At 52.2% G+C, this 26,571-nt stretch overlaps 1 protein-coding gene across 7 annotated transcripts in view; it reads left to right on the forward strand.

The window, feature by feature from the left end:
* PTPRS (protein tyrosine phosphatase receptor type S) overlaps window positions 1-26,571 on the forward strand; it is a 166,838-nt gene that overhangs the window by 12,261 nt on the left and 128,006 nt on the right. The window contains exon 1 of one of the 7 annotated variants that reach the window (XM_051810456.1): window positions 14,190-14,330. The exons of the other annotated variants lie outside the window; for them this stretch is intronic. The gene's annotated coding sequence lies outside the window, so the exon portion shown is untranslated. Of the gene's footprint in view, window positions 1-14,189; window positions 14,331-26,571 lie in introns of those variants that run through there. 7 annotated transcript variants of the gene reach the window in all.

The raw sequence follows: 26,571 nt of genomic DNA on the forward strand, positions 1-26,571 counted from the left end.
CGCGGCCCCGCTGCTCAGCTTGGTGCCAGCTGTGCCACCCTTCCCAGCAGGGCTCTGTGCCACGGCCACCCCCTCCCAGCAGGATGCAGGGAAGCTGCCGTGGGAGTGGGAGCTCCCTGCTGCTGCGGGAGAGTCCAAGCTCCATCTCACCCCCGCGGATGCTCACGGAACGTCTCCCACGGGTGCTGCGGCACCGGGCACAGGGTGGGCGGCCGCTGCTGAGCCAAGCTTGACCATAGCCCTGTCTCCCTGTTCTGTCCTCCTGGGCTCTGGTCACCCACCACTGCCTGGCTCAGTCCCCCCTGGCAGTGCTTCTCTTGGTTTCTGTGTTCCCATGTGCCCCAGGGCCAAACTGGAGCAGCATCCCTGCTCTGCACCTTCTGGGGCAGAGAAGCCGGCAGCTCTTCCCACTGCTGGCACCAGGAATTGCTCAGGGAGTGTGACAGGCCGGTGTGGGATGCAGCTTTTGGTACCTGCTGTGCTCTGGGATGGGACTTGGGCATTTTGGGACAGGACTGTGAAATCCCAGCGTGGGCTATGGTGGTGTTGTGTTGGGGCTGGGGCTGGGGCTTGGACCAACAATGCATGGGAGGGGTGGGAGATGCCACAGCCAACTGTGGTGTTGACCCCCTGTGCTGGGGGCTGTGTGTGAGCAGAGGTGCCTTTTGGGTCAGAATCAGCCTTTTGACATTTGAGAGGCTCCAGCCCCGAGATGAGGCTGGGGCTGACGCAGAACCATGTCAGCAGCTCATCTTCTCCCCAAACTCCTGCAGTTACACACCCAACTGGGGCAGTGTCTGCAGCAGAACAGCCAGCAGGGCTTTGGTGGCTCTGGGGACAGGCAGACACCGACCGTCCTGGTTTCCAGGCACTTCCATACCTCGCATAGCTGGGCCCTGTGCCGTGGGGTGTCCTGTTCTGCCTCACCTCCAGCAGCACTGGGGCTGTAACTGTATGTTCCCAGCAGTAATTCACCCGTGAGGGGAGGTCTCAGGTTCCCTCTGGGCTGGAGGGGTGCCCAGGAGCCGCAGTGCCCGCGGCATGTCCCGGCGGGGAACGCAGCCCTGTCTGTGCCCGTGGCCTCTGTGACTGGCTGGTGCTGTGCTGACACAGCTTTTGTGTCCCTCCAGTTTGGAGGAAGGGTGTCCTGAGCACTGCTCATGGGATGACACAGCAGGAACCCTTCTGGACATCCCTGCTTTGAGACCCAGCCCTGGGGGGAGGCAGAGGATGTAGCAATGCCCTCCTCTGTGATTCACTGGCACATGCCTGGAGCTTTCCCTGCTCCTGGTAGGATACAGATGGCTCTGCCATGCTTCCAGTGCTACCACTGTGTCCTGCACTGGTGGGAGATACCCTAAATGGTGTGGGGAAAATTTGGCTTTGTTCATTCAAGCTCAGGGAAATGTGATGGTTCCAGCTGGCCCCTGAGTGCAGGGGAGTGGGGTAGAAGGGGCTTGGGGGGATCAAGGGGAGCAAAAGGGGCTTGTTTGCAATTGTGAGTGAGTGTTCATGCTCTGGCACTAGGCATTAACATCCCTCTGTGCTCTGCTGAGAGCTGGTGGGACTGGGAGCACTGGGTTTATATCTGGAATATGTGTGGGCTGGTGGCCTCCTTGTCCCCAGCAATGACAGTGGCCCCATCTGCCCTGTTCCCCTTCCCTTCCGACTGTGCAGGGGTGGCTCTCAGAGAGCTTCTCCCGACCTTTCCAGCTCTGTGCCCTCAGCTGCCACCAAGTGACACGGTGACATTTCACGTCTTGAATGTCTGAGCAATTTCGTGAAGAAAAAGCCAGCAGAAATGAAATGCTCTGGCTTTTTGTCTCCGACAAATTGGATTTGTTAACCTGAAGATTCATCTGTCAGCTGGCAGGGCCCCTCTGCAGCTGGCAGCCGATGGGACAGTGGGAAGAGAAGGGAAAGTGTGTCTGGGACACGAGGAGGAGGAGGAGGAGGAGTGGTGTTGCCAGCTGTGTGTAATATTTGCTGCATTTTCAGCAGTGCATTTCTGGAGGCCTTTTTGGAAGAGATGGGCCTTTGCATCAGGCATGGGACAGGGACAGCTGAGCTACCAGTGCTGCAACCCAGCCTGGTTCAGGTGGCAATTGCTCTTTCTCTTACCTGAGACAGGAAAGTGGGGTCTGTACCTGCCTCCATCAGTTGGGTGATGCTGGTTTGCCTCAGTGTGCTACAGTGGCAAAGCAAGATCAGTCATGGAGCCACAGAATGGTTTGGGTTGGAATGGACATTAAAGCTCATCTCATTTCAACCCCCTGCCATGGGCAGGGACACCTTCCACTAGCCCAGGTTGCTCCAACCTGGCCTTGGACACTTCCAGGGATGGGGCAGCCACAGCTTCTCTGGGCAACCTGTGCCAGGGCTTCCCCACCCTCCCAGGGAGGAATTTCTTCCCAGTCTCCCTGGAACACTGCTCTCTGGCAATGGGAAGCCATTCCCCCTTGTCCTGTCTCTCCATGCCCTTGTCCAAAGTCCCTCTCCAGCTCCCTTGGAGCCCCTTTAGGCCCTGGAAGGTGCTCTAAGGTCTCCCATGAGCCTTCCCTTGTAAATCCCTTCTCAGTGCAAACCCACGCCCGGGCGTGTTTGGACAGGGCAGTGCTGGGGGAGCTGCCGGGCTCGGCGAGCGCGGCCCTGGGCACGAGCCCGGCGTGTTTGCACTGAGCAGGGCCCCGTGCCCCGGGGGGGGGAGGCAGGCACCGGCCTGTACCACCACCCTGCAGGACTCCACATGTGGTGGGCAGTTGCACAGGACCTGTTTTTCAATAACATGTGCGTATCGTGTTATTTATGGTGTGTGTAGGCACGTAGGAGAGGCCCCCCCTGGTCCCTTCTGCTGCCGCTAAGGAGCAGGAGGGAATGTGTGTGTGCAGGGGGAGGTCATTCCTTCTGCTTTCAGGCTCTGTTGGAGAGCTCTGTTCAGACCCAGTGCAGTTTAACCCTGCTCAGGGAACGGGCATGAGGAGTCCTGGGTCCCTGGAGAACTGCACATTTGCTTCCCTGCCATTCTCTTTTATTCTAAGAAAGAAGGAAAACAAACAAAGAAGGCTTTCCATGAAGGAGCGTGCGTGGGGAGAGCCTGTGGAAAGCCAGCTCCCTGCCCAAGGGCTGCCAGCAGCCGCTGCTGCCTTGAGCTTTTGGGGACCTGCACTAGCCCAGGGCTGCTGGTGGACTTGGTGATCTCAGAGGTCTTTTCCAGCCTAGTTGATTCTGTGATTCTGTGGTGCTGGAGCTGCTGCTCCCACTCTCTGTCCCTGCATCCCCTCGGCTGTGGCACGTTCCTGCTGCAGCTCCCTCTGTCTGTGCCGTGTTCCCGAGCCTCGCCTGTCCCCGGCAGTGGTTTTGTTGTAGATCCATTACTGCCCACGTGGTCCTCGTGGCAGCTTCCAGCCTGCTCTGGGCTTTTGCAGGTCTCGCTTGGCTGCTCAGCAGGCTCCAGTGTGGGATGGCTGCAGGCTCTGGAAGACTCTCCAGTGCTGCTCATATGGAAAACAGTCTCAGTAACCACAAAGAATGGAGATGGTGCTTAAAAAAACACAAATAAAGGTCATCTGTAGGGGCCTACGGGATGGGGACAGCGGAGCTGCCTCGCGTGGTTTCTGCTGGGGTTGTGTGAGTTGAGAAACCCCTTCCCATGGGAATGTCATTGCAAAGCTGAGCTGGGCAGGACATGTCCCATTCTGTGGATGTCCTTGGAGTGGGTGCTTCTTCCTGCCCCTGGGAGATCACCACCAAAACACCCATTTGAGAGTCCCAGTGGTGTTTCCTCAGCAGGGCTGATGGGATTTTTGGTTGCACGAGTCCTTGTGCATCAGCTGCTGCTTGGAGCAACCCCACGGGAGGGCAAACAGCAAATCCTGAATCCTCCCACGTGAGCAACCACAGCCACTAGGACAGGAGAGGAACTTGAGCTCCGAGAGGGACCTGGGCACCTGAGCTGGCCACAGCTGGCTGCCAACCTCAAAGGGCTCCAGAAGGGCTTGGGCTCATGGCAAATAACTTGCTCAGGTCTTGGCAGGGTGTTTGAGGACTCAGCAAGGTGCTGAGCCACTGCCTGGTGTCTCCCGTGGCTGTGTTTTTCCGGGAGACCTGTTAGAGAGAGAAACATCTCCCGTGACCATTTGCTTGCCAATGTGCACGTTGCAGTGTTTTCTGTCCCAACATCACCCAGAAGATCCCCACGCCCTGGAGCACCAGGGACACACAACAAAGTCCAAGGTCAGGGGCATTGTTTGAGGTTGAGGTGCCCAAACCCTCCCTGGGCTTCAAGCAGATCAAAGCTCAGGAATGGCGGGCAGTGAATCCATCGGGAATGTGGCTGCCAGAAGAAACCCAGTGGAGTGAAAATCCCTTTATCCACTTTCATGTGTCTGAAGTGCAAGTGGGAGACGTGGACTCGGCTTTTTCCCAATGCAGAGAGTGTGGTGGAAACCTTCAGCCCAGGTGCTGGTCCCATGGTGTGTGTGGCACCTCCTCCCGGCTCCATCTCCTTGATGTCAGGATTTGATGCATCCTGCTGTTTAAAAATAAACAGCGAGTTATTTTGGGCCAGGGAGGCAAACAAATCAACAGGCCAGTGGATTTCCTCAATCATCCTGGATGCTGCACGGGGGGAAAAAATTAATAAAGTACCTGCCATCCCCAGGAGTGATTTGTTAAAGCCAATGATAATGATGGGCAAAATTGAATGGCAAAATTGCTTATGAAGGGTTCCCTCACACCTGTGCTTCTGCTCCCTCTCCAAGGCATCACTATTCCTGAAAGTGCTGTGGTGGGAAAGGAGTTACTGATCTGCTGTCCAGGTCTGAGCTTTTCTAGTGTTAAAAAGAGCAGCGCAGGGCTCTCCAACCTCTCACTTGTACTCTGAGAATTGGGTTCTTTTAGGTGTTTTGGGATCCCTGAGAAATCTGGATTATCCTTAGAATCGCTGTCCTGGGGTTATTGCTCATTTCTTGGTGGGTTTGGGCCTTTGGGGGCCTTTCAGGACTTTTCAGGAACTGTGTCCAGCATGTGCCCAGTGAAAACCACTGTGTGTGGTGGTGGCTGTTGGAGGAAGGATGGTTGGGAGCAGGCTCAGTTCTCTGCTTTGCTGCAGACCAAGCAACATCATTTTTCCAGTTCATTCCAGAACTTTCCCATCTGTGAAATGTGCACATGCAGGGCCATCCTTCATCAGGAGGCCAGGACTTTGTGAATCCAGGACAACCATGAACATGAGAAGATGAAGCTTTCTTTGGGCTACTGAGAACTCCCTCAAAGGAGCAGCCAACATTACCTGGGCTCCTGAGGGCTGTTGGCTGCTCTGTGTTTGCCCTCCAAAAGTTCACCAAAAACATTTGGCTTCTGACTTTGAGAATAAAACACCACATCATGGGAGCATCCACCATCTCAGTTGCAGAGCTAATGGTACAGGAAGGCTGAAGGAGCATCCTCACATCTGGGTCTTGTCTCTGCAGAGCAAACCCCCTTGGGCACCTGGTGTCACGTGTCCCCTTCCCAACCCCTGTGGCATCCAAAATACTCCTCCTGCAGCCTTGCAGCAGGGACTTCCCACAGGGTTTTGCAGTTTTGGAGTGGTGCCTTCCAGCTGCTGCCATTGGGTCTCCACGAAACTTTCCTTCTGGCCAAGTCTTTTCAGGAATATTTTGTGCCAGAGGTGATATCACTGAAGGGCCTCAAATCAAGAGAGATTTGGGGTTGTCCAGCTGGGAAACGGGGCTGTTTGTTTGCTGGTTTAGCACTGTGTCTTGCATTGCCTCAGTGGAGTATTAAGTGTGTAAATAAACTAACAGCAGGTTAAGCAGCCACGAGAGTAAGAACCAACCCCCAATACTCAGATGTGGAGGCCAGAGGGAAAGCTGAGCAGGTGAACATTCACACCCTGCACCTCGAGTGGACAGAGGTGTCTTGAGAAGAAACACCTTTCTCCCCCACCATTTTGGGTAATGTCCCATCCTTAACCTCATCCACAGGAGCCCTTTTGGCATCAGGGCGGCTGAAGGCGCTGTTTGCCACTCCATGTTTTGGGGTTTTTTTTTCTGTGATGAATATTCTCCTCCCCCACAAAATCCCCCTCTTTTAGCTGTTTTCAAGTTCAAAGCAAGACGAACGCGGCTCCTCCCGCTAATGAACCTTTACTGGTTGCCCCAGCTCGTGGGTGGGTGTGAAGAGCAGATCTGGATTTAGCTCACTGCTGGTGAGGGTTTGGGAAAAAGAGGAGGAAAGTCCCTTTGGAGCTTACAGTTGCCATAAGAGATTCAGGCTCTGTGGATGGGGAGTGTAAGGTGGTACAAAGTGGCCCTTGAGCTGCAGGTTTGACCCACGGTGGTGGATGGAGCTCCCAGCCCACTTACCAGATGTCTCACCAGGGTCCTGTCACAGCACCAATGAATATTTAAACCAAGAGTTGATCTGAGTTCAGAACATTTAAATTAAACAGAGTGCAAGTTGTGTTTTTAAGGTGCTGCCGTCCTGTGGGCCCGTGGATGGAAAGGACCCAAGGTCAGTGGTGTCTCACTGTGGTGAGGCAGCTGCCCCTTTCCAGCTGGGTTCATTCTGGGGCTCTGGGTTCCCCTGTACTTGTCTCTGTGCCTCCTGCAAGCAGAGCCACACATGATCTTTTTAGTGAAAAAAACATTGGTCTTTTTAATCCAAAGAATGTTGGTCTGCAGCGATGGCAAATAAACTGAAATTTCACTGCTCTTGGAGGAACAGAGATGATGGGATGCCTGTCTTCCAGGAAGGCCTCATACCTGGAAATGTTCAAGGCCAGGTTGGATGGAGCTCTGAGCTACCTGGTCTAGTGGGAGGTGTCCCTGCCCATGGCAGGGGGGTGGGATTAGATGGTCTTTAAGGTCCCTTCCAACCCAAACCATTCCATGATTCTGTGATCTGGTTCATGCTGGATGCAAGCAAGGGGTTGAATGCTCAGTCTCATCCTTATTTCATCTGCTTTCATCTCAGGGTGGTGGGTCTGAGGCTGGTCTATCCCAGGGGACCCTCTCCAAGCTCCCTTTCAAGGGGTGGGTTGTGTAGGGCCTCCCAGCTGCCCCCATCCCAACGTGCAGGGACCTCACCACAAACACTCTCAATAATGTCGTGTGGCAGCCGCTGCGAGCGGCCCAGCCCTTCTCTGGCACAGAAAGGACAAATTAAATAAACATGCTTGATTGCTTAAACATTTGTTTTTTAAATTAGCAGCAGCTTTTTTATATTAAAGTCTGTGGATATGCTGCTGGGGAACACTTTAGCAAGTTGTTTTTTTCTTCCTGGTGCTACTTTTCCAGAGTGATTCATGATTTAAAAACCAAATGCAAAATGCGGGCCAAGTTTGAGGTTTGATCCTGTAAAAGATGTCGATGGGAAGAAACTGCACTGCTTGGAGCTGTGGGGCCCTGTTTGGATGCGTGATGGGACAGGCCTTGGAGGCAGCAGCATTTGCAAACATTGCTGTGCAAGTGCTGGAGAGAAGTGTCTGAATCATAGAATCACAGAACAGTTTGGGTTGGAAGGGACCTTAAAGATCATCTCATTCCACCCTGTTGCCATGTGCAGCGACACCTTCCACTAGCCCAGGTTGCTCCAAGGCCTGTCCAACTTGGTCTTTGAAAACTTAGGAATGGCTCAAGGTGCTCCATGGATGTCCCCTGCTTCTCAGGAAAAGTTTCAGTGATCCATAAGTTGTCCAAATGTTGAAATCTCCTGCAAGAAGGTGTTTGGAGGTGCTCTGTGTGGATCTGCAATTGTGTGCTTCCCAGGGAGTGGATCAGCAGCCCCTGTGCTCTTGGTGGGCTGGGCTTGGGCACCAGCTGGGCTTGGCATCTTCCCCTCGGTGCGTGGCACAGTCGGTGACCCTGTGCCGAGCTCTTCCCCGGCTGTGCCTCTGGTTTTATTTCCTCTCTTCGGTCTCTCTCCTGTTCAGATGGCAGAGCCAGCCCAGCGTGAGGGTTACAGCCTGTTCAGCATTACAGGATCAGGGGGTTTAGATGCTGCTCTAATAGGAACCAGGGTTGCTAAATGGCATCTCTGGGAAGGGAAAATGCAGCCAGCGAGCAGTTAATGCTTCAGATTGACCTTGCTTGGAGCACATGGGGGGTTGGCTGTTTCCATAGGCTTGCTATCAGTGTCCTAAAATAGCAGCTGTCCAAGAAAATAACCCAAATAACGGAACGTGGATCCCTGTGTGTACCTGTAGGAGTGCTGTCCCTGCTGGGGCTTCAGAGTGTGGGGGCATTGCAGATTAACCGTGTTCCTGTGATTGTAGAAAATAATAAATAGAGTTTCCACTATCCTGCTGGTTTCTCTGACATCCCTCTGGGTTATTCAAAGCTCCTGGCAGCCAGCTCAGGGACCAGCCTGACTTGGGGGAGCCCACAGGAGGACCCTGGGCTGGCGCTGCTCATTTTCCCTGTGCGTGGACTCCAGGCCACATCCTTAATTTTTTAATTAGTGGATGCATCCCCCATGAGCACAGCTCCAGCTCAGCTGCCAGTGTCCATGCATGGATGGAGGATTGCCTCAATCCTCTCCACAACCCAAGTAGGGAAAGGGATGGGGAGGCAGGGGCTGCTCTAAACCCTGGCTCTTTGCCCTCCCAAAAGGCAACCAGCAGTGGGTTTTATTGTTGTTTTGTTTTTACGTATTAAAGGTTTAATAAATGGAATTAAATACTGTGAAACTTAAGGTAATTAAATGTGGAAGCAGAAGGAAAAAAAAAATTGTAAAGCATCCTCTGCAGGAAACTAATAGGCTCCATGCCTCCTTATCTTAATGATTTTCATAATTTAGCTGAATGCAGAGATAATGGATCTGATGAACCTTTCTGGAGCTGATTTGAGATTTAATGGGCGTCTTGCTGGGGGAGCAGGGTGGGGGCAGGTGCAATCAATGCACTCGAGGAGGGAGATGAGAGCAAGAGAGGCTGAAACACGGAGCCAAACGAGTCTTCCGTCCACGCTGAGTGCTCCCTCCTTCCCACCTGGAATTAACCTCGGAAATCATTTTCCAAGGCCACGTGGTTTCCTCCGGCTCCACACTGCCAGCGGGTTTTGCCTCCCTGCACAACCTCTGACCCTCCCCGGGCCGAGGGAGCCGCAAAGCCGGGATCATCTGTGTTAATCTGGTCTCATTGAGGCGGGATCAGTGAAACCACCTCGCAGATCCACTGTATTATGGAGCAGATTGAGGGACTTAGAGAGCAAATTTAATAAATATCATTTCGATATTACTTGGCGGGGAAAAAAAAATAAAAAAAAAAATCCCTCTGAGCAGCTGATGTTGAAGCACCCGGTGAAGGTGGTTAAGAGGGACGTGGTGTGTGTGGGGGTGAGGGAGAGAGGATGGGGACAACACTGGACGTGGATGTGGGGTGGTGAGGACAGGGAGAAAGGATGTCCCTTGGAGCTGGGTCACAGCAGCACGTGTAAAAGCAAGTAGGACTGAGTGTGCTTGGGGAAGGGGAGAAATGTGGATGTTTGCTCAGGGATGGAAGCAGGACCCACATGTTTGGCTCTCTCAGGTGCAGCCCTGAGTCTCCTGCTGCCTCCTTGGCTTTATCCATGGCGTGCACTGGGTGCTCCAGCAGCTTTAGGAGCAGGGCCAGATGTTGATGCTGAAGCTGACCCTGGACTGAACAGCTTTGCTGTGTCAGTGCAGTGAAGGCTGCCTGGGATGCAGAGCCAAACCCAGGGCCAAGCCAGCAACCCTCCCTGGGCACAGGGGTGGCTTCAGGGGTGGTGGCAAAGCTGGAGTGTTGATATTGCTGCCAACAATTTGCTTCACTATGAGAGTGGTGAGACACAAGAACAGGTTCCCCAGAGAAGCTGTGGTTCCCCCATCCCTGGAGGTGGTCAAGGCCTGGTTGGATGGGACTTGGAGCAACCTGATCTAGTGGAAGGTGTCTCTACCCATGACAAGGGTAGGGTAGATGAGCTTTATGGTCCCTTACAACCCAAACCATTCTGGGATGATGAAGTTGGCAGTTGCTGTGTTGGTTTATGTCTGATTTGTGCTGGGGAGGTAGAACCGTGTGGTGCCACATCCAGGGAAGTTCTGGAGGCTCCTGGGACAGCTCTGGGCTTGGGGTTCCCATGGTGCCTTTGTGTCTCAGGGCTCCCAGTAGTTCCCAATGCCATCTTTGAACTGTGCTCTAACATGTTTGAAGCCTCTTTGGGAGTTTTTCAGTGCCAAAAGCAGAGCCAAGAGTATGAACTGGGGGGGCACTGAGGCACCCGGGGTGTGACCCAGGGAGCTGGGGTGGGAACAGCTACTGTGACCCCCACTCTGTGCCAGGTCCTGCTTGCAGGTGGGATCTTCTGCCTGTCCGTGAGCAGAGCGGTGCAGCCAAGCCAAATCCTGCCAGTGGGGCCCAGGGAAAGCTCCGGCCACAGGGGAAGAAGGGAAAATGATTGCAGTGGGAAACCCCAAACCCTTTCTTCCAGGGCTGGTTGTGGCGAGTGAGGTTTTGGCCGTGCCAGGGCGTGGGGATGGGCACTGCTGCCTGTTGTCTCTTGTGGGAAGTGTCCTTGGATGGAGCACCTTCCCAAACCGCTTCCATCCCACGCCTGCGCCGAGGACCCGCGGCAGAAGGTGCAGCACTTGCAGCCAACACACAGCCAAAGGGGCTGGTTGCCTTTGTCCCTGGCAGGACCCCCTGCCTGCTGGAAAAACACTTGGGTTAGGAGAAATGTGTGACCTCTTGCTAACCCCCTTCCCTTTTCCCTCTCGCTCTGCAAGATGTTAAAAAGAAGGAGGGGGGGGGAAGGAGGAAAAAAGAAAAAAAAAAAAAACCAGCCCACGCTGGGGCCAATCCAAGGAGGGTGAGAGCCGGGGACCATATCATTAAAATGCTAAAAATGAGCGTGCTGAAAACAGACACAATTGGGTATTTAAAGCTCTGAATGAAAAGAGTGTGTGTTAGCCGGCTTGCAGAGAGCCAGTCTCCCAGAGCCCCTGGAAAATATGTGGTCAAGCCCGCACCATTAACTTTTTGTTTCTGGTTTGTTAAAGTAGCTGTGAAATCCTGGGGGGGGGACATGGACCCCACGTCCCTGCCAGGCCTGGAGGATGCCCGTGTTCTGCCAGAGGGGTGGCTGTGCCAGTCCCTTGATGTGTGTTGGGTAGTTTGTGCACGCCGAGCCCTTTGCGGTCCTGCGGCAATTTTTATCCCGAAATGGATAAAAAAATCGCCCTCTGCTTATGGACCTGTGTGTCCACTGTATCACCAGGGACCCCTCTGCCACCTCTCCTGGGATTTGCACTGGCTGCTGAGGCGTGGGGTGTGTGGCTGGAGGGTGAAGCGGGAGGTGTGACCCAGAGCAGCCGCTGCTCCAGCCCTGCCTCAGGCCGGCCACAAAGTTACTCCTGAGTGAATCACCACCAAGTCACTTTGGGGCTCTTGTATCATTTGTTTGCAGTTTATAATCATCGAATTGTTGAGGTTGGAAAAGCCCTCTAAGATCATCAAGGCCAGCCATTCCCCCAGCACTGCCAAGGCCACCACTAAGCCACGTCCCCAAGTGACACATCCACAGGTCTTTTTAAATCCTGCCAGAGATGGTGACTCCTCCACTGCCCTGGGCAGCCTGTACCAGTGCCTGACCATCCTTTTGGTGAAGAAATTTTCCCAATATCCAGCCTAAACCTCTCCGGGGACCACTCAAAGCCATTTCCTCTTGTCCTAACCTTTGTTACCTGGGAGAAGAGACAATCCCAGCCCGGCTCCAACCTCCTCTCAGGGAGTTGCAGAGAGTGAGAAGGCCCCCCCTGAGCCTCCTTTTCTCCAGGCTGAGCCCCCCCAGCTCCTTCAGCTGCTCCTCATCAGACTCATGCTCCAGACCCTTCCCCACCTTCAATGTCCTTAATCTTGGACTTCTTAAACCTGGGCAGCTTGGGCTGCTGGAGGCTGCCAGCTCAGGTGCCCAAGGCTGTGCCAGGAGGTGTGAGATCCTCCAAAGTTTTACGGTGCCTTTTTACATGGAAACGTGGATCTTTGCAGCCCCACTCCAGCGTGTTTCCTGCATCCTGCCTCATTCCTAGGTGGAGGCTGTGGCCCCTGTGCAGCTGCAGGGAGGACGAAGGTGTGCGTGGGGTTATTTCCGTGCACGTACACGGGGTTCCCTCGTGAGCGTACGCAGAGGGATCCGCGTGGGTGCAAAGTGCCCCTAAAATGTCTCCTAGGGCAAGTATTAACTGCCAGGCTGGGCTGAGCTCCAGCAGGCAGGAACAGATGAATCAGACACTTAATGGTAAAATCAAACCCCTCGAAGTATTAAAAAACAACCCAGCTCCAGCGGGCTCCTCTCCGCCGACCCCGGAGCCCCAGCGAGAAGGAACGAGAAGGGATTTTAAACCAAACTGGGATTTATTTTTTTTGGGGGGGAGGGGGGGGCCACCATATCTCTTGGCTGCCAGCCCCTCCGAAGGGAAGTTTCACCCCGCCTCCCGCGGTCTCGGATGTCAGGTTGGCAAGAAAAATCCCATCTGTTTTCAATCTGGATCCTCACTTCCATCCACCCAGCCTTTCTCCTCCCCGCGCTCCCCCGCTCCCAGCCCCCAGAGCTGGCGTGTGCACCAGGCAGGCCTCGGGGACGCTGCTTTTTTTTTTTTTTTTTCTCCCTTCTCTTTTTTATTTTTTTTTCTTCTAAAAATGTATGTGGCCTCTTTTGCCCCCCTGCATTCCTCCCCCCTCCTCCGTGCTCCAGCACAGCCCTCTCCGCGTTGGGGCCTGCCAAGAACCTCTCTCTGTGCACGGCCCCGCTACGGTCGCTGGCTCGGAGAATTCCCAAATGACCGAGGATTTTTCAACCCTGAGCTTTTTCCAAAAAAAAAAAAAAAAAAAAAAAAAAGCCCAGCAAAATATCTCTCTGTGTGGAAAAGGAAAAAAAAAAAAAAAATTAGGCAAAATCGAGATGGGAGGAGAGAGAAAAGAAGGAATTTTGTTGTTGTGATTTTTTTTATTTTCTGGTTGGTTCCAACTTTTTGGTACGGTTTGGAAAAGAGCGAGTACAGAGTGTTTTGTTCCTGCCCGGAGATAACAGAGCTGCTCTGAAATCCTATACAGAGTCGATGCAAAGGCGTATACGTTGCAATCGTGATATCCTAATCTCTGTCTGAAGAAACCCTTTTGTTGCACACCCCCCTCTCGCCAGTTCTCTTCCCTGTCCTCTCACTCTGCGTTTATATCTTATTTAAACTCTAAAGTCCTCGGGCTAGGAATTACCTTCCCCCTTTACAGATGGCTGCAAGAGCTCAGCATGGCTGTGCAGCCCCATGAAAAATAAATGAAGAAGGTTGTGGCTTTTGTTGATGGTTTTATTTCCTTTATATATATATTTTTTTAGAGGTGAGAGTTTATCTCATCGCAGAGCCAGGCACAAGGTGGAAAGGATGAGTGGTGCCTTGTAGAGCCAATATATTGCCAAAAATCCCAAGGCAAGGGTTATCCCAGTGTCACTCCTGGCTGGAGTGGCCACAGCATGTCAGGGATGTTGGGGGGCCAGCGGTGCTCCTTGGCATTGGAGGGAGAGGGGGCTTTTCCTTTTATTTTGAGGATTGCTGTGGAACAGGGCAGTGTGTGAGAGGACCCCAAAAGACCCAGTATGAAGGGACAGACCCCAAAGGACCTGGTATGGGAGGCAGGCCCCAAAGGACACAGGAGACAGAGCCCAAAGGGCCCAGTATGGGGGGAACAGACCTCAGAGGGCTCTATATGGGGGAGACAGACCCCAAAAAGCCTGGTATGGGGGGACAGATCCCATAGGGTCTGGTATAGGGGACAGACCCCAAAGGAACCAGTACAGGGGGTAGACCTCAAAGGACCCGGTATGGGGGACGGACCCCAAAAGCTCTGACAGAAGTCCAAGGGCAGGCTCGGGGTAACCCCGAGTGACCACACTGGGGTGACCGCACGGCCAGGCAGGAGGGGGGCGAGGGGGCGAGACCCCCAGAGCGGGCAGTGGCGCCCGCAAAGGCTCAGCTCGGGGGTCCCGGAGGGGGGGTCTCACCGTGAGGTTCCCCCCCCACCGCGGGGGCTCAGCCCGGGGGCTGCGGGCCCTCCCCCGGGCCGGTGCCCCCCGAGCCCCCCGAGCCGCCCCCCGTCCGTGCCGCGGCCCCGCCCCGGCCCCGCCTCCGCCTCCCTGGGCCGGGCCCCGCGGGCTCCTCGGCGGGGTCGCGGCGCCCCTGGGCCCCGAGCGCCGCGGGACGGAGCGGGGGGGCCCCGCCGCTCCCTCAGCGCTGCCCCCGCGGGCCCCGCCGCGTCCCGCACCCCGCCGGCACCGCCGCGGCACCCGGACGGCCCGTGCGACCGAAACATTTCGGTATTTATCGCGTTGATGAGGAGGGGAAACTGTTTCTCCCCCGCCGGGGGTGTCGGGGGGTGCCGGGCGGGCTCCGGAGGGTGGGTGCGTGTCAGACCCCCCGGCTCGGTGCGGGCGATGGGCAGCGGGGCTCGGCTGGAGCGAGGGTCGGGGGGCGGCGTTGGGGAGGGGTCCCCTTCCCTCTCCTCTCTCCCCTTCCTTCTCCCCACCCCTCTCCCCTCTCCCCATCCCTCACCCCTTCCCTCTTCCGATTCCTCTCCCCTCTACCTTCCCTCTCCCCTCTCCCCATCCCTCACCCCTTCCCTCTTCCGATTCCTCTCCACTCTACCTTCTCTCTCCCCTTGCCTCTCCCCTCCTCCATTCCCTCTCCCCATCCCTCTCCCCTTTCCTCGCTTCCCACCCCTCTCCCCATCTCTCTCCCCTCTGCCTTGTCCCCATCCCTCTCCCCTCTCCCCATCCCTCTCCCCCCCCTTTTTCTCCGGCCAGCGGCTCACAGGAGCTTTTTTTGCTGCAAAACAAGGGGAAAAAAAATGTAAACCCCACATCTCCAGCATCCCCCGTCTGTGCTGGGGCGCTCGCCTGCCGTACAAAGGACCAGCTCTCCAGCTCGCCCTCTTCTCCAAATTACCCCTCGTACTACGTGTTTTCTTTCGTACTGGAAATGCCTTTTATTTTATTTTTTAATGAGTTGAAGGCAGCCCGGGGCCGCGGCAGTCGCGGATGCTCTCGGGGCAGGACACGGGCTCGGAGCCTTTAAGTAACGGACAGAATTTATTCACTGTAAACATTGCACAACTTCAGTGCTCCGTTCCCAGGATTAAAATATAACTCATTTTCTCGGCTTTACATGACTCGTTTGATAGTTATTAGGCTACTGCTCAAGCCCAAGATGCAGATTTGTCTAAAATGTGTAATTTTAGAAATGTATGGGGAGGAGGGAAGTGCTCCATTTTGCTACGGGAACTGTGTAGCTGGAACTTTCCTAAGGAATAACCACATTTTATCTCTTTATTATTTTTTTCTCACTTTGGCAAAAGCAGAGAACTTTTCTGTTGCAGGTAACTTTTATGTCAAGGCTCTGACTTGAATTCTCAGCAGTTGGTCTGACTCGAGGCAGTTATAGGAACACTTGAAATTAAATTTAAATTTATATTGTTCGTTGGCGGAGAATTCTCCTGCAGTGAAGGAGAAAAGTGTAAAACTGATCATTACTATATATGAAAAGTGGTTTCTAACATTAACATTATGGTTCTTCTCCTAAAAAAAATGGAAGAGGATTCTCTAGCCTGTGCTTTGTATAGCTGCATCTTGTTATCCTTTCATTTCCCTTTTCCTGAAAACGTCACTTAGAGGAGGTAAAATCACAAATTCGAGTGCTCTGGGGTTGCCACACGTGGAACTGAGAAACATCTGCTGGAAAGAGACTTTCTGAGAATAACATACCACCTGCACTGAGACATTTTTCTCCTCTGGTAACCAGCTCAGTGTTGGTCAGTGCGGGGCCGGAGCCCATGGCCAGACTGTTCCTGGCTGCAGAGATGCCTCTCAGCCCTGCTGTTTTCAGGGCTAATATTTATTTGCAGACTTACACTGTTGGTTGAGGTTTGTTTGGGGGGATTTTTTTCACCGAAAGGGAAGATGTGAAAAATGTGCGTTGAAGCGAATGGGGCTGTTTTAACAGTTTCTTCGTGATTTACGTTTTCTCTAACGCAAGGAGCGTCTGGAGGGGATCGGTGCCTTTGGAGCCGCCCTCTCGCTCCCTCCTTGTGGAGGAGTGTGTTGGGATGTGGGCTGGAGGCAGAGGAAGGCTGGCTTGGATGGCTGAGTGAGGTGGGACTGAGCTGGAGGAGGGGTCTGCACCAAGGACGTGGCTCCACAGCTGCGCTTCCCTCCTCCTTCCAGCCCTGGAGTGGAAACCATAACACCCGCCACCCTTTCGTGTTACTGCTCCAAGAACCAGCCAAGTAGAAGGGAAGGGAATGGATCGTTATCTTTCACCATCATGGGAGTCTGCTGTGCATCCCTAGTGCAGGAAGAGGTACATAATTCCCAGAAGTGTGGACTCTTCTTCCAAATCTTTCTGCCGCTCGCAGTGGAATCGAGGGAGAGAGGGAACGTGGGGGCTCCTGCTCTGCTGTCTGGCTGCTCTGCAGCCTCCTCCTGCAGCCAAAGCAGGGATTTATCAAAGGCACTGAAACCAGAGAAGGCCCAATTATACTTTTGACTTGGAAGAGATGCGTATCGGTTTTTTGGGAGGTGGAGGTACCAAAATAAACCGGCTGAAGGCTCAGTGTGCAGACGGAGAGTGAATTTAGTATCAGGTACTAAATTCCTGCAAGGGTGACAGTTGCAGCAGATATATGAGGAAATCCCTCATTACCCTGAAGAGCTGGAAAAGCAGGATATGGTGTTTTATTATGTTTCTTAACCTTGATCACAGCAAGTTTCAAACACCCTCTTTACCCTGGCTGTTGAATCTGCCCTGTGGGTACAGATTCTTGTACAGCAAAGCTATTTCACTAGATTTAATCTCTAAGGAGCGTGCCAGAAAAACAGCCTTTGGGGGAATGGCAATCTGCTGGCTTCCTCGTCTGTAAAATGGGAATAGCAAAGTGCAGCTCCTTGCTGGGAAGAGTTTTAGGGTCCACCAGTGGAAAGAGCTGAAGTTCCATGGGTTGAATCATTCAGCCAAAAAGAGAGGAGGCAGGAGCAGAGGCAAGGCTTGCCCAGCTCCTGTGGCGGCGATGCCAGGAATAGACCTGGTATCTCTGGTTTCTGCTCCAGCCTCCCTGTCTGTGTGGGCACGGGCCAAAAAAGAGCAGCCGCGCCGGTGTCACCCGGCTACGTGCGAAGGAGAAAATGGAGGTTGCACAGTCCCGTCCTTGGCGCTTTTTTGGGGGCTGCCCTGCTGTGCCAGGTGTAGGAGTGACAAGTTGTCTGACACCGGTCGGCTCAGAGCTGGATTGAAGCCACTGATCCTCATTCCCTGCTGGCTTCTGTGCAGCCCTGGTGTAGGAGCAGCTTTGTAGGCGCTGCTCACCTGGGCTGAATTTTAACCGCTCTCCTGGAGATGAAAGGCGCTCCATCCCATTACCGCTCCCCCCAAGCCATCCTCTGCCCTCTGTTTGAAGGCATTTTGAACCCCAGGTGTATTTTATTCCCGTGCAAGGCTTTGTGTCCAGTGGCACCGGGGAAGTGTAATCTTGTTACGTTTGAATTTACATTTCATGCTGCGCTCGCGGGTGCGAAGAATGAACCGGTAAAATTGGGGGCTGTGGAAGGTGTGAGACACCGAGTTTGTTCAGATGCTGACGGTGGGAAAACATCTGCTGGAAAAGCTCTCTTTGAAGGAGCTGCTGCCCTTCCCGGACTCTTTTGAAGGAGTAATAACTGTTGTGGTAGGAGAAACCTCCTGAATCAGGAGGCACCTGGGAGCTGTGAACGTGCCCAGGCTGAGGCAGGGTTGGAGGTCTGAGATCTATCAAAGAGAACCCTACAGCACCTTCATTTTTCCTTGTCTGATGCCGTTTCTGAAGCGACTTCTGGCTTTTGCATAAGCTTGTGTGCACTTGGGTGACTCTGGATTCTTAAAGAAGCTGTTCTGTCCTTCCTTTCTATTTACAGATCACTTTTATGGGGTGGGAATGGTAAAGGGTGTGCTTCCGTTTCTCCACGTACTGATTAGTGCTCTCGTTAGCACTTAGTAAGTGCATTGCAGAAATTCTTTATGAACTGAACAGAGGTAGATTTGTGGGATGAAGGCACAGAGTGCTCCGTTTCAGCACCAGCTCCCAGATCACAGGATGACTTACCTGCTAATTTTGACTTGCTGTCTATTTACAAGCAGGCAGCTGAGGGAATTGAGGCAGGGCCCCTGGTTATGGTAATTCTCGAGTAGTTCATTTGGGTGTAATGCCTCTCTTTACAGTTGGTTCTCTATTACAAACAGATTTTCTGATAATGGCACCTGTGCCATTCAGATGGGATCATTATTATAATAGCAGCAAGTATTGTTAGGGAATCGGGATGTGGAATTGATGTAGGAGCGTTATAATGACAAAAGCAATACCGTAAATAAAACGATGCTGTAGCAGGAGCACTAAACTGGGTGGAAGAGGGAAGACGACAGTTCAGAATTCCCCCGGATTTGTGGCTGGGGTCCCTGCCTTTGGAGGAGGTGGGAATGTCGTTGTCAGGGGCTGTCCCTGCCACACAGGGATGCTCTGGGCTTGGGAAGGAGGAGGAAAACCATTAGCTGGAGCCGTTTCAGCAGCCAACCGGGGAGATTGTTGCAATTAATTAATTGTAGAAACGGGGCGTTGCTCCCATCCTTGGGTGTTGCTCTTGGGTCGGCTCCATTAAGACAGATTTTTGGGGATGGCTTTCAGGGTTTAGCACGCCCAGCCTGTCCCTCCTGCACAGTGTTGGGATGGTCTCTGCCTGCTGGCACGTTACTTCTCCCGTTCCTCTGCGGGGAATGTGGGAAAGCTTGGAATTGCATTTGTGAAATAAGGATGGGGGTTGAGAGTGTTAACGGCCCAGTGGGACTTGACAGAGGAGGCTGATGTCGTAGCATGCCTGAATAATGGAAGCAAACTGAAGGAAAAGGGAAGAAAGGCTAAAAAAAAAATCAGTGCATTTGAAAAGTTACTGAGGGTGTGGAGTGGAAATTATCCTCCCCTCCACCTCTTTCTGCGAGCAAATCCCTGGAGATGGGTGTGTTGTCTTAAAGGCCGGGCTTGTGGTCTGGCTTAGCAAATACAGATAATCCAGATGGCTAATCTGGAGCGTGGTTTGGCGAGCAGAATCCTCCTGGCAGGCAGCGAGGGGGATGCCGGGAAGAGGTTTCAACAGTCGTCTTTAAACAAAGTCGTTGCTAATGCAGCTTCAGCCCGGCGTGTGGACGGAGCACAGATGTCTTGCTCGGGGTTTGATTATTTATTTTTTTTTTTAAATAAAATCCCTTTTATTTTCCGTCGGTGACCCCTGGTTTTTAAATCCCCGATGCACGAGGGGGAATTGTAACCCTTCGGTGGGCTCAGGGGGGGTGGTTTGTGCTTTGTCACCGTGTGCCCGGTGAGGGATGTGGCTGCTCCCTGTGCCCGAGGTGTGAGTGGCAGGGGGATGCTCCCTGTGCCCGGGGTGTGAGTGGCAGGGGGATGCTCGGGATGCTGCTCGAGTTTTTGGGCTTTGAACTCACTTTTTGCCCGGGGCCCCGACGAGGGGTGATGGGGAATTGCTTTTTGATGCTTGGCCCTGCCTTTGTCAGTGGACATCTGGTGCCAGGATTGCTGCTGTCGGGGCTGGGGGTGGGCTGCAAGGCCAGGGAATTTGATGGATTAGTGTGGTTGGAGGGCTGGGGGAGGGGATGGGTAGGGTTTCAGCTCTTGCTGCAGGTAGAGAGAGAATTTGGGGATTAGAGGCACTTCGCTTCAAGCTGCAAAAGGAGGGGAATTCAGAGAGGGGGAAGGGTTGGGAAGAAAATAGTCTTTCCAGTTTTCCCAAAGAAATGACATTTGTTTGCTCCGTGAGGCAGCACAAGGGAAATGTGTGTGTGTGTCCAGAGCAGGGATGAAATAAATCCACGGCAAATCTGGTGCCGGTCTGTTCCTCCAGCTTTGTCACCCTTGGGAATCCTGGTTGCTTGTGCCTGGCCTCAGGGTCACTTGGTTCATTCCCTGCTGCTTCCTATGGATTCAATAACCTCCTTCTCTCCCCAGAGATCAGCTTAAATTAAAACTTTATCCTTTACTTAAGGAAGCAAGTGGCAGTCTCTCCCCATGCTCTGTTACAGGATCTGGGTAGTTTGCATGTCCCTGTCTTTCCCTGAGGTCACCAAATGGGCTGCACCTGGAATCACCAGCTTTGGAGCCACTGGAGCAGGAGGAGGGGGATGTGTGATACCATCTACCCCTGATCCCCTTGAGTGAAGGAGTAGGAAAGAAAATCCTGATTTTTAAAAGCCTCCCCCGAGGGCAGCTTTTTCAGTCTGGGAAGGGGAAAATTGCTGGTTTTCCTGATGTAGGAGCAGCCTCCTGGGGATATTGCCAGGATGGATCACCTTTCCTGGAGGTCTCTGTGCCCAGTGTCCGTGCTTGGGTAGAAATGTCACTTGTCTGCCTGCAAGAGCAAGGAGGGTTGGCATGGCCATGAGGGCCACCGGGAACTGGCCAAAATGGGGACCTCGAGGAACAGCCACGGTGAAATCCAATCTGTGACCAGCACCGCGTTGGAGGATCAAATCCACGTGTAAAGTCTGCCTGGAAGATTTAGTGTCTGCTGGCTTTCCCTCCAGGAAATGCTGTAGCAGGGAGGTCACCTCTCCAGGAGGCACGTTCAGGCCTTTAATTCATGTTTTGGGGCTACACGTGTGTGTCATAAACATTGGGTTTGTTCAGGACTGGATTTGTTCCAAGCGGGAAGGACATGTGGAACATGTAGGATGTACCCTCCATGCAGCTCCTTTCCCCCTGTGCAGCAGAGACTCAGCCCCAGCCAGGCAGGGAGTTCCCTCTTGTCTTGTAAAATAAGCCCTTCTGAGTGATCTTTAAACCCTTTTCCAGCAGAAATCGAGAAAATTAGAAGCTGGGAGGAACAGGAAAATCATGTGTAATGAGGGAAATGTTGGGACTGAGGTGAGGGAGGTACTGGAAAACATGAGACACTTGAGGAATGTTGGAGTGTTGGGACTTGGGGAGCTTTTGTCTGTCCTTGTGTTGCTGTAGCCATAATGTCAAGGCTGTTGAACTGCCTTTTGAATTTTGATTTCTTCTCCGTGTTGAACAAAGTGGTGGCCGAGGGCCATGGCAATGCAGGGTTTCTGAGGTCAGAAAGCCTTAAAACACTGGTCTGGAAAAAAAAAAAAAAAAAGGAGAATGAAAAATAAGGGATGAAGTTACAACTCCCATCCTGAAAATGTGTTTATTTGAACTTTTGCAGCAAAAGGCAGAAAAAACAGGGGGAGGGGGAGACGAGGAAAGAAGTGACTGTAAAAATGTGAGCAGGGAAGTGAACAGCTGTGTTGTTCTGTGAAATGGGAGCTGCTGGGATTCAACGGATTATGGCACTAACCAAGACCTGGTGTTTGCACTGGGCCTGAAGGCTGGAGCCCCAAGCACAGAGGCAGGAGGACAAATCAGAGTCGCAGTGGGTCAGGTTGGAAGGGGCTCTCAGAGGTCCAGGCTGCCCCAGGTGGGTCCAGTCCTGATGGAGATGGGCCCTGGGACCAGGAAAGTTCCTTTCTCCCCAGCCCCTGTATTTTAGTGTCTTGTGGGTCCTCTTCTGGGACTGCTGCCTTGTACCTGGGGCATTGAGTACGTGTGGAGGAGTGAAAACGTGGCTATTTGGCACCGTTTCTCCAGCATTTTTAGATTTGGTGTCTTGGAGGCTCCAGGATGCCATAGGCAGGTGCTCCCTGCCCCACTGCACTCATCCAGCCCTGCTGCAGGTCCCCTGCCATGCAGCGGGGGCTTGGGAGTAGGAAAAACTTCACCCAGACAGGTAATTCCTCTGAAGCGTCTGCTCTTGGGTGCTGCCCGTGCTGGACTAGATGAATGGCCTGACGTGTTGGATGGTTTCAGCTCTGCCTGCCTGGAGGGGAAGGAATTGTAGTCCATTACCAGGAGTCCATTTCTCCTGCTGAAGGTGCAGCTCCCAGATCCTCCGAGCGAACCTCGCTCGTGTGCCATGAAACACTGGCCTGCCAGCGCGTTGCAGGGCAATATCCCGGCGTGAAGGATGGCCCTGCTCCGTGCTTTATGCACTGCCCCGAGAGGTGGGAACGTGTAAATCGCACCATCCCGGTGATTTAGCCCCGGGTAGGGTTGTGATTCAAAATGAATTTCTATCCCTGCTTCTCCCTCGTGGAGTAACTGCTCGCTGTAAAGCAGGAGGAAACTGCAGCAGCCCGTGTACTGGGGCTGTGCTGGGAGGATGTGGCTGTCCCCTCCTCTGTCCCCGTGGTCCCTGTGGGATGCAGGGTGTGGGTTTGATGCCAGTTTGGGTGACTGGTCCAAATCCGTGTCCATCCCTAAGCACGGAGCCACGGCACAGTTTCCATTTGGCTTAATAGGGGAGATGAGTGGCACGTTAAAAGTGGCTTTAGGTTTTATGCAAAGCCAATGATGCTTAAGAGAGCTGGGGGATTTTAGGGTTTTCAGCAAGTTTTGTTGGACAAAAAAATTCATTTGGAAGGGGTCTCGGGTCCAGTGTGAAATTTTCGTGGAGGTCAAGGTGATGGGAGTGGGGGGTTTGTGTTTCACACCTTACCACTCTGGGGAGGTGATTTTCTTCCCTCCTGCTTTGGGGAAAAGATGTCAAAAGTCATGAGAAAGACACCTTTTTTTTTTTTTTTTTTTTGTGGCAAGGAATGGACATTAATATTAAAACTTTCGAGGATTTTTTTAAAAGATTAGTTTTGCTTCTTGACTGGTACCCTGGTTTAGATCTCCTGTAATAGCTTTGAAAATGCAATTTTAGGCAAATACATAGAAAGATGAAGCCTGGATTCCACTCTGCCGTTTTCCTCACGATTTGCAGAGCTCTTCTAGTGCTTCACTGCTCCCCTGGCTCTGCCTGATGTCCAGGAGTTGGTTGTTCCTGAAAATGTAAAGGTCAGAGATACTGAGAATGGCTGAACCCCAAAGATTTGATCCCTGTTGGAGGCTTTCCCTCTCCTCCTAACACAGACATTGTGTGGGTGCCTCCTTAGGGAGTTCTTAAATCCACCTGTGTTCATTTCACTGTTTCAAGCTCTAGAAGTTAAAACATGCCTGTAATTTCTAGGGGAAAATATGCATTTGCTGTTCTTTGCCTGTGACCAAGCATGGTTTTGTGGATAGCCAAATAAAATTCTCAGTTCAAAGTGTTTCAGCAACGTGTTAAAGTTTATGGAGCATTTAACAAACTTTTTTAGTGTGCAATAGTTTATAGTGCCAGCAAACAGCCAAGTGTCACATCAAAGTTGTAGTCTTTTCTCACTTAATGGCTCAATGTTTAGGGCTTTTTTGGTTTATCTTGGGTGGCTTTTCAGCCCACAACTCAGAATGGCTTTTTCTTTCCTTTTTTTTTCCCCCAAGAAAAAACTCTAAAAGTCAGATTGTGAATCCTGATTTAAGGCCCACAAGTCAAGCAGAGTGCTCGGATTTATTTTTGTCTTTAAAGAAAGAAAACCACCAAAGGCAAATAATCCCAGTGACTTCAGTGGAGTCCTCCACGGGCAGTTCCCTGCTGGGCTGGGAGAGCAGAGGAGTGAGGTGGAATCTGCTCCCATCAAAGGCAAGGGGAGTTGGGCTGTCAACTCTTGCAGATCCCTAATGATTTTGCCTTTAAGCAGGAGCTGGGATGTGTCTCTGCAGCTGAATCTGAGCCCACTGACAGCAGTGGGGCTGCACATTTGCTGCCTTTTGCCTGGATTCTGGGATTTCATCCTCTTCTGGGCTGGGAGAGGATGAGCTTCAGGGAACCCTGCAAGAGTTCTCCTCTTCCCCACTCATGTAGGAGAGGAATAAGGAATATACAGGGAGTTGAACCTCCTAGAGCGGCTGCTTCCATCGGGAATATCCTGGAGCTGGGGGTTGTCACTTCTACTAAATTCGAGCTAAATAGGTGTAAAAACTCCATAACAGCTTCTAGATAATGCATCATAAACCGTCTGATTTACTTTATTGTAGATTTAATTATGATAATGCACATACATATAATTATGTCCGCGCTCAAGATCTATTCAGTAGTAAAGGGTTTATATAACGTTATAAATAATGAAACCTGAGCTGTATCAAGGGCTCCCTGTAGCATCCTTCATCATACCCTGCAAGTGGGAAGTCCACTTGCACGCTCCTCTTCCATGTGAACGACTCAGGGGTTGGATTGTTGAGGTTCGTTTCAGTCCTGGGCTTGCTTTGGAAATCTTGTGCGGGGCGGAAGACGGAGTGAAACGTCTTATTAATGCTGATGGGATCTGGCACGGGCAGCACCCAGCGAGTTGGGATACGGGAGGCACGTAAACAAATTGGAGACCAAAATAATCTGCCTGTTGAAGAAAACAAGCCAATCTGAGCAATAGAATACGAGGAAATGCCATTTTGAGTTTCTCGCGACAAACCCTCCTCACGTTCCTCCCGTGATTTATGTAATTGCCGAATCGCTTTGATGGCTTGATGGAATTACAGCTCTGCATTTGCACGATGGATAATCAATCAAAATAAACTGTGTTTACCCCCTTTGCTGCAGCGTGTGTATGAAACAGATACATCCGAGGGTGAATTATTCTCCGGCGCCGGCGTTCGCGCGGAGTTTCGGGTGTGATTTTGGGACCTGATATCTTGTGTGAACCTGACCTCACCTTGTAGGCTTCAAAATCACGCTGGCTTCAGCTGGGGCTGTAGGAACTTGCTTTTTCTGTGGTGCGTGTAAGAACATTTCTGCCTAAATATGCAGTGGGCTTGTTTGTTTAAATAGCATAGAAAATAAAACCGCAGCGAGGAGGGAGAAGGTGCCAACACCTGAGCTCTTTGTAAGGGCTGGGTAAGGCTTGTAGGCTGAAATTCTGCCTTTCTAGGCGAGCTTGGAGTTGGTCTTGGCTGACAATAAACAGGCTGTTCCATGCCTCATTTGCCGCACAAGTTATTGGAGTTTTAGTCTCTGGCTTTAGGAGAATTTCGTACCCTATTTACCAAATGTGCCGTTGTGAAATGGGGGAACCCTTTTTGTGCTGGGTTGCTGGAGTGAAAATTAAACCCAGGCTTTGTAGCGAGCGATAGCTGGGATAATGTATCCCTGGTTAATATTTGTATTTAAATTGAGGGCTTTGCAGGAGACGATGCTGTTTCCTTTCACACAGAGAACAGTTGTATCCTCAGCGAGTCTTTCCCTCTCGCCCACCCCCGTTTTCAGTCGGTTTCCCTGATATCAGGGGTTTTTTTTAGGGAGGTTCTGTAGCTCGGTGTTTGTTTAAATGGCTTCCCCCGCGTCGCAGAGCCTTCGGTCCCTCCTCCACGGGCAAAACCTGCCAGATCCTGATGAAAGGAGATAAAATGGAGGGGTCGGGCAGGGATGAAGGCACAGCACTCGCTCCTTCCTCGCCGCAGCATCTCCGGCTCCGGGGTGGGATTTTGGGGTCTTCCCCCTGCAGGAAGGTGTCTCTCCCCGGAGAATCCCTTCTCCTCTCCCTCCTCGCCTCGCTGGAAGGGGATCACAGCTGCTGAGTAAATGTTAAGATAATGGTGTTATTACGGAGTAATTAGACTGCAAGTTATTGAATTAAAAGCGACGAGGCTGCCGGTGGTGCCGAGGAGGGAGAGGCCGGGTGGGAGAGCACCGAGCGGGGAAGGTGGAGAACAGAGAAAACCTAATAAATATCCTCTTGTCGAGAGCCCCTCGCTGCCGGGACCGGGGACTGAGAATGAATGAAAGGGAAGCTCAAAGAGCTAATAAATAAACCATTTCCCTGAGAATAGAGGGTATAATTAGAAACCGTGGCCCTGTGGTTTTGTGTCTGCCCTGGGGTGGAATCTGCTCAGCGCTGCGCCGTGGTGATAAAACAGGGAGACAATGTGCAGATGATGTCGCACAGTTGTTAACTTTTGAGGAGGGAGATGCTTTGTTCCTCTCTTTTTACAGGGGGAAAAAAAATAATAATAAATAATTTAAGCTTTATGTTGCAAAACTTCAATAACTGACTATACCCTGGGGCCTCTCCATCAGCAACTCTGGCTGATCTTGCAGTTTTCCTTCTGTATATTTTCTTGGAGGGGAGGGTGGTTTTTCACTGTAGACCTCAGAAAACTTCATTTTTCTTTTTTTTTGTTTTTCCCCTTGAGAGAGCCAAATAAACCTGATTTGTTTCTTTTTTTTTTTTTTTCCTGTCTCAAGCTGAGATTTACCTACAAATTGAACATCTCTCATTCCTCTGCTGCGGTAACATTGGTATTGCTGTGCTGTTCAGGATGGTTTGCTGATTGATGGTACCCATTTTTCCAAGCTTTTATTTTGTCCTTACTGCTCAGCCTGTGCCCTGGAAGATCCCACCATCCTGCCTGGAATTGGCCACAGGGCCTCCTGGTTTTCAGCAACGAACAGCTAAGATTTGCCCCAAAAGGGAGATAATGGTGTGTTAAACTCAGGTTTGCACTTGAGCTCAGTCTCCCCTTATGCCACAGGGATCCTCCATGAGCTTGGACAAGCTGCTGCCTCCTCTGAAGTGGTCACAGCCCCAAGGCTGCCAGAGCTCAAGGAGCATTTG

Source organism: Manacus candei, unplaced genomic scaffold (genome assembly GCF_025592945.1).
Source record: "Manacus candei isolate 608988 ecotype Guabito, Panama unplaced genomic scaffold, ASM2559294v1 h1tg000078l, whole genome shotgun sequence".
In the NCBI taxonomy this organism is placed as follows: Eukaryota; Metazoa; Chordata; class Aves; order Passeriformes; family Pipridae; genus Manacus; species Manacus candei.